The following is an 8,011-nucleotide window of genomic DNA, read 5'->3' as shown; positions in this document are numbered from 1 at the left end:
CCGAGATTTGATCGTCCGTATCTCTATACCTATTTCAATCTTGTTACTGGCAAGTCTCTTCACTCGTTCCGTAATACAAGATCCTGTGACTAATGTTGGGGAACGTAGCATGGGAAACAAAAAATTTCCTACGCGCACGAAGACCTATCATGGTGATGTCCATCTTCGAGAGGGGATTTCTGATCTACGTACCCTTGTAGATCGCACAGCAGAAGCGTTAAGAAACGCGGTTGATGTAGTGGAACGTCCTCATGTCCCTCGATCCATCCCGCGAACCGTTCCACGAACTGTCCCACGATCCGTCCCACGATCCGCTCCGATCTAGTGCCGAACGGACGGCACCTCCGCGTTCAGCACACGTACAGCTCAACGATGATCTCGGCCTTCTTGATCCAGCAAGAGAGACGGAGAGGTAGATGAGTCCTCCGGCAGCGTGACGGCGCTCCGGAGGTTGGTGGTGATCTAATCTCAGCAGGGCTCCGCCCGAGCTCCGCAGAAACGTGATCTAGAGGAAAAACCGTGGAGGTATGTGGTCTGGCTGCCGTGGCAAAAGTTGTCTCAAATCAGCCCTAATAGCTCCATATATATAGGAGGAGGGGAGGGGAGGCTTGCCTTGAGGCTCAAGGAGCCCCAAGGGCTGCGCCATCAAGGGGAGGAGGAGTCCTCCTCCAATCCTAGTCCAACTAGGATTGGAAGGTGGAGTCCTTCTCTTCTTTCCCACCTTTCCTTTTTTTTCTCTTCTTTTGGTTTTTCTTTCTCTCTTGCGCAAGACAGCCTTGGGCTGACCCCACCTACTTGGTGCGCCACCCCCAAGGTCCTTGGGCGCTCCTGGGTGGGTGGTCCCCCCTCCCGGTGAAGATCCAGAACCCATTCGTCATTCCCGATACATTACCGATAATGCCCGAAAACCTTCCGGTAACCAAATGAAGTCATCCTATATATCAATCTTCGTTTCCGGACCATTCCGGAAACCCTCGTGACGTCCGTGATCTCATTCGGGACTCCGAACAACATTCAGTAACCAACCATATAACTCAAATACGCATAAAACAACGTCGAACCTTAAGTGTGCAGACCCTGCGGGCTCGAGAACTATGTAGACATGACCCGAGTGACTCCTCGGTCAATATCCAATAGCGGGACCTGAATGCCCATATTGGATCCTACATATTCTACGAAGATCTTATCGTTTGAACTTCAGTGCCAACGATTCATATAATCCCGTATGTCATTCTCTTTGTCCTTCGGTATGTTACTTGCCCGAGATTCGATCGTCAGTATCCGCATACCTATTTCAATCTCATTTACCGGCAAGTCTCTTTACTTGTTCCGTAATACAAGATCCCGCAACTTACACTAAGTCACAATGCTTGCAAGGCTTGTGTGTGATGTTGTATTACCGAGTGGGCCCCGAGATACCTCTCCGTCACTCGGAGTGACAAATCCCAGTCTTGATCCATACTAACTCAACGAACACCTTCGGAGATACCTGTAGAGCATCTTTATAGTCACCCAGTTACGTTGCGACGTTTGATACACACAAAGCATTCCTCCGGTGTCAGTGAGTTATATGATCTCATGGTCATAGGAACAAATACTTGACACGCAGAAAACAGTAGCAACAAAATGACACGATCAACATGCTACGTCTATTAGTTTGGGTCTAGCCCATCACATGATTCTCCTAATGATGTGATCCCGTTATCAAGTGACAACACTTGCCTATGGTCAGGAAACCTTGACCATCTTTGATCAACGAGCTAGTCAACTAGAGGCTTACTAGGGACAGTGTTTTGTCTATGTATCCACACATGCACTGTGTTTCCAATCAATACAATTATAGCATGGATAATAAACGATTCTCATGAACAAAGAAATATAATAATAACTAATTTATTATTGCCTCTAGGGCATATTTCCAACAATCTCCCACTTGCAGAAGAGTCAATAATCTAGTTCACATCACCATGTGATTCCAACGAATCCAACACCCATATAGTTATGGGGTCTGATCACGTCTTGCTCGTGAGAGAGGTTTTAGTCAAGGTTCTGAAACTTTCAGATCCGTGTCTTCTTTACAAATCTTTATGTCATCTTATAGATGCTGCTACTATGTGCTATTCGGAAATACTCCAAATATCTACTCTACTATACGAATCCGTTTCACTACTCATAGTTATTCGGATTAGTGTCAAAGCTTGCACCGACGTAACCCTTTAGGACGAACCTTTTTAACCACCTCCATAATCGAGAAAAATTCCTTAGTCCATCAGTTACTAAGGATAAATTTTGACCGCTGCTAGTGATTCAATCATGGATCACTCTCTGCACCTCTCAACAGACTTTGAGTCAAGGCACACATCAGGTGCGGTACCCAGCATGGCATACTTCAAATTCTACGGCCAAGGCATAGAAGACGACCTTTGTCTATTCTCTTTATTCTACTGGGGTCGGGTTTTGTGTCTTACTCAAATTCACACCTCACAACGCAACCAAGAATTCCTTCTTTGCTGATCTATTTTGAACTCCTTCAAAAACTTGTCAAGGCACGCATCTTGTTGAAACTTCTATTAAGCGCTTTCGATCTATCTCCATAGATCTTTGATGCTCAACGTTCAAGTAGCGCAATCCAGGTATCCTTTGAAAACTCCTTTCAAACAACCTTGTATGCTTTACACAAAATCTACATTACTTCTGATCCACAATATGTCAACCACATATACTTATCAGAAATTCTATAGTGCTCCCACTCACTTCTTTGGAAATACAAGTTTCTCATAAACCTTGTACAAACCCAAAATCTTTGATCATCTCATCAAAGTGTATATTCCAACTCCTAGATGCTTGTACCAGTCCATTGAAGGATCGCTGGAGCTTGCATACTTGCTAGTATCTTTAGGATCGACAAAACCTCCTGGTTGTATCACATACAATGTTTGCTCAAGGAAACCGTCGAGAAAACAATGTTTTGACATCCCATGTGCAATATTTCATAAATAATGCAGCAACTACTAACATAATTCTAACAGACTTTTAGCATCGCTACGAGTGAGAAAGTCTCATCATAGTCAACTGTTTGATCTTGTTGGAAACATCTTTGCGACAAGTCGAGCTTTTCTTAATAGTGACTTATCACCATCATCGTTTGTCTTCCTTTTAAAGAACCATCTTTACTCAACAGTCCTATGACCATCAAGTAGTTCTTCCAAAGTCTACACTTTGTTTTCATACATGGATCCTCTCTCGGATTTCATGGCTTCCAGCCATTTGTCGGAATCCGGGCCCACCATTGCTTTCTCCATAACTCGTAGGTTCGCTGTTGCTCAACAACATGACCTCCAAGACAGGGTTACCGTACCACTCTGCAGTAGTACGCGACCTTGTCAACCTACGAGGCATGTAGTAACTTGATCCGATGCTCGATGATCACCATCATCAGCTTTCACTTCAATTGGTGTAGGCGCCACAGGAACAACTTCCTGCGCCCTGCTACACACTGGTTGAAGTGATGGTTCAATAACCTCATCAAGTTCTACCACCCTCCCACTCAATTCTTTCGAGAGAAACCTTTCCTCGAGAAAGGATCCGTTTCTAGAAACAAACACTTTGCTTTCGGATCTGAGATAGGAGATGTACCCAACTGTTTTGGATATCTTATGAAGATGCATTTATCCGCTTTGGGTTCGAGCTTATCAGACTGAAACTTTTTCACATAAGTGTCGAAGCCCCAAATTTCAAGAAACGACAGTTTAGATTTCTCTAAACCTTAGTCTATACTGTGTCATCTCAACGGAAATACGCGGTGCCCTATTTAAAGTGAATGCGGTTGTCTCTAATGCATAACCCATAAACGATAGTGGTAATTCGATAAGAGACATCATAGAATGCACCATACCAAATAGTGCGTGGCTATGACGTTCACACACATCATCACACTATGATGTTCCAGGTGGCATGAACTGCGAGACAATTTCCACATTGTCTTAACTGCGTACCAAAACTCGTAACTCAGATATTCATTTCTATGATCATATCGTAGACAGTTTATCCTCTTGTTACGACGAACTTCACTCCTGAAACAGAATTGAACCTTTCAATATTTCAGACTTGTGATTCATTAAGTAAATACTATTGTATCTGCTCAAATCGTCATTGAAGTAAGAACATAATGATATCCACTGCGTGCCTCAGCACCCATTGGACTGCATACATCAAAATGTATCACTTCCAACAAGTTACTATCTTGTTTCATCTCAATGAAAACAAGGCCTTGCTTATGTGGTATGATTTGCATGTCACTAGTGATTCAAAATCAAGTGAGTATAAAGATCCATCAGCATGGAGCCTCTTCATGCAATTTATACCAACATGACTCAAGCGCCAGTGCCACAAGTAAGTGGTACTATCATCATTACCTCGTATCTTTTGGCACCAATATCATGAACATGTGTAACACTACGATCGAGATTCAATAAACCATTGAAGGTAATTATGCAAGCAAATAGAGTAACCATTATTCTCTTTAAATGAATAATCGTATTGCAATAAACACGATCCAATCATGTTCATGCTTAACGCAAGCACCAAATAACAATTATTTAGGTTTAACACCAATCCCGATGGTAGAGGGAGTGTGCGACGTTTGATCATATCAACCTTGGAAACACTTCCAACACGTATCGTCACCTCGCCTTTAGCTAGTCTCCGTTTATGCCGTAGCTTTCATTTCGTGTTGCTAATCACTTAGCAACCGAACCGGTATCCAATACCCTCGTGCTACTAGTAAAGTACACATCAACATCATGTATATCAAATATACTTCTTTCGACTTTTGCCAGCCTTCTTATCTACCAAGTATCTAGAGTTGCTCCGCCTCAGTGACCGTTCCCCTCATAACAGAAGCACTTAGTCCCGGGCTTGGGTTTAATCTGGGGTCTCTTCATTAGTGCAGCAACTGCTTTGTCGTTTCACGAAGTATCCCTTCTAGCCCTTGCCTTCCTCGAAACTTAGTGGTTTACTAACCATCAACTATTGATGCTCCTTCTTGATTTCTACTTTCGCAGTGTCAAACATCGCGAATCGCTCAAGGATCATTGTATCTATCCTTGATATGTTATAGTTCATCACGAAGCTCTCACAGCTTGGTGGCAGTGACTTTGGAGAACCATCACTATCTTATCTGGAAGATCAACTCCCACTTGATTCAAGCGATTGTCGTACTCAGATAATCTGAGCACACGCTCAATGATTGAGCTTTTCTCCTCTACTTCGTGGACAAAGAATCTTGTCGGAGGTCTCATACCTCTTAACAAGGGCACAAGCATGAAATCACAATTTCATCTCTTTAGAACATCTCTTATGTTCCGTGACGTTTCAAAACGTCTTTGGCGCCTTGCTTCTAAGCCATTAAGTATTTTGTACTGAACTATCGTGTAGTCATCAGAAACGTGTATGTCGGATGTTCACAACATCTACAGACGACGCTCGAGGTGCAGCACACCGAGTGGTGCATTAAGGACATAAGCCTTCTGCACAACAACGAGGACAATCCTCGGCTTTACAGACTCAGTCTGCAAAGTTTGCTACTATCAACTTTCAACTAAATTTTCTCTAGGAACATATAAAAACAGTAGAGCTATAGCGCAAGCTACATCGTAATTCACAAAGACCATTAGACTATATTCATGACAATTAGTTCAATTAATCATATTACTTAAGAACTCCCACTCAAAAAGTACATCTCTCTAGTCATTTGAGTGGTACATGATCCAAATCCACTATCTCAAGTCCGATCATCACGTGAGTCGAGAATAGTTTCAGTGGTAAGCATCTCTATGCTAATCATATCAACTATACGATTCATGCTCGACCTTTCGGTCTCATGTGTTCCGAGGCCATGTCTGCACATGCTAGGCTCGTCAAGCTTAATCCGAGTGTTCCGCGTGTGCAACTGTTTTGCACCCGTTGTATGTGAACGTTGAGTCTATCACACCCGATCATCACGTGGTGTCTCGAAACGAAGAACTGTCGCAACGGTGCACAGTCGGGGAGAACACAATTTCGTCTTGAAATTTTTGTGAGAGATCACCTCATAATGCTACCGTCGTTCTAAGCAAGATAAGGTGCATAAAGGATTAACATCTCATGCAATTCATAAGTGACATGATATGGCCATCATCATGTGCTTTTTTATCTCCATCACCAAAGCACCGGCACGATCTTCTTGTCACCGGCGTCACACCATGATCTCCGTCATCATGATCTCCATCAACGTGTCGCCATCGGGGTTGTCGTGCTACTCATGCTATTACTACTAAAGCTACGTCCTAGCAATATAGTAAACGCATCTCCAAGCACAAACGTTCGTTTAAAGACAACCCTATGGCTCCTGCCGGTTGCCGTACCATCGACGCGAAAGTCGATATTAACTATTACAACATGATCATCTCATACATCCAATATATCACATTACATCGTTGGCCATATCACATCACAAGCATACCCTGCAAAAACAAGTTTGACGTCCTCTAATTGTTGTTCCATGTTTTACGTGGTGACCATGGGTATCTAGTAGGATCGCATCTTACTTACGCAAACACCACAACGGAGATATATGAATTGCTATTTAAACTCATCCGAGGACCTCCTCGGTCAAATCCGATTCAACTAAAGTTGGAGAAACCGACACTCGCCGGTCATCTTTGAGTAACGGAGTTACTCGTAGCGATGAAACCAGTCTCTCGTAAGCGTACGAGTAATGTCGGTCCGAGCCGCTTCGATCCAACAATACCGCGGAATCAAGAAAAGACTAAGGAGGGCAGCAAAACGCACATCACCGCCCACAAAAACTTTTCTGTTCTACTCGAGAAGACATCTACGCATGAACCTAGCTCATGATGCCACTGTTGGGGAACATAGCATGGGAAACAAAAAATTTCCTACGCGCACGAAGACCTATCATGGTGATGTCCATCTACGAGAGGGGATTTCCGATCTACGTACCCTTGTAGATCGCACAGCAGAAGCGTTAAGAAACGCGGTTGATATAGTGGAACGTCCTCACGTCCCTTTATCCGCCCCGCGAACGGTCCCACAAACTGTCCCGCGATCCTTCCCACGATCCGCTCCAACATAGTGTCGAACGGACGGCACCTCCGCGTTCAGCACACGTACAGCTCGACGATGATCTCGGCCTTCTTGATCCAGCAAGAGAGACAGAGAGGTAGATGAGTTCTCCGGCAGCGTGACGGCGCTCCGGAGGTTGGTGGTGATCTAATCTCAGCAGGGCTCCGCCCGATCTCCGCAGAATCGCGATCTAGAGGAAAAACCGTGGAGGTATGTGGTCGGGCTGCCGTGGCAAAAGTTGTCTCAAATCAGCCCTAATAGCTCCATATATATAGGAGGTGGGGAGGGGAGGCTTTCCTTGAGGCTCAAGGAGCCCCAAGGGCTGCGCCATCAAGGGGAGGAGGAGTCCTCCTCCAATCCTAGTCCAACTAGGATTGGAAGGTGGAGTCCTTCTCTTCTTTCCCACCTTTCCTTTTTTTCTCTTCTTTTGGTTTTTCTTTCTCTCTTGCGCAAGACAGCCTTGGTCTGACCCCACCTACTTGGTGCGCCACCCCCAAGGTCCTTGGGCCCTCCCGGGTGGGTGGTCCCCCCTCCCGGTGAAGATCCAGAACCCATTCGTCATTCCCGGTACATTACCGGTAATGCCCGAAAACCTTCCGGTAACCAAATGAAGGCATCCTATATATCAATCTTCGTTTCCGAACCATTCCGAAAACCCTCGTGACGTCTGTGATCTCATCCGGGACTCCGAACAATGTTCGGTAACCAACCATATAACTCAAATACGCATAAAACAACGTTGAACCTTAAGTGTGCAGACCCTGCGGGCTCGAGAACTATGTAGACATGACCCGAGTGACTCCTCGGTCAATATCCAATAGCGGGACCTAGATGCCCATATTGGATCCTACATATTCTATGAAGATCTTATCGTTTGAACCTTAGT

The sequence above is a fragment of the Hordeum vulgare genome, chromosome 6H, assembly GCF_904849725.1.
Source record: "Hordeum vulgare subsp. vulgare chromosome 6H, MorexV3_pseudomolecules_assembly, whole genome shotgun sequence".
NCBI lineage: Eukaryota > Viridiplantae > Streptophyta > Magnoliopsida > Poales > Poaceae > Hordeum > Hordeum vulgare.
This window is presented reverse-complemented; position numbering follows the sequence as displayed.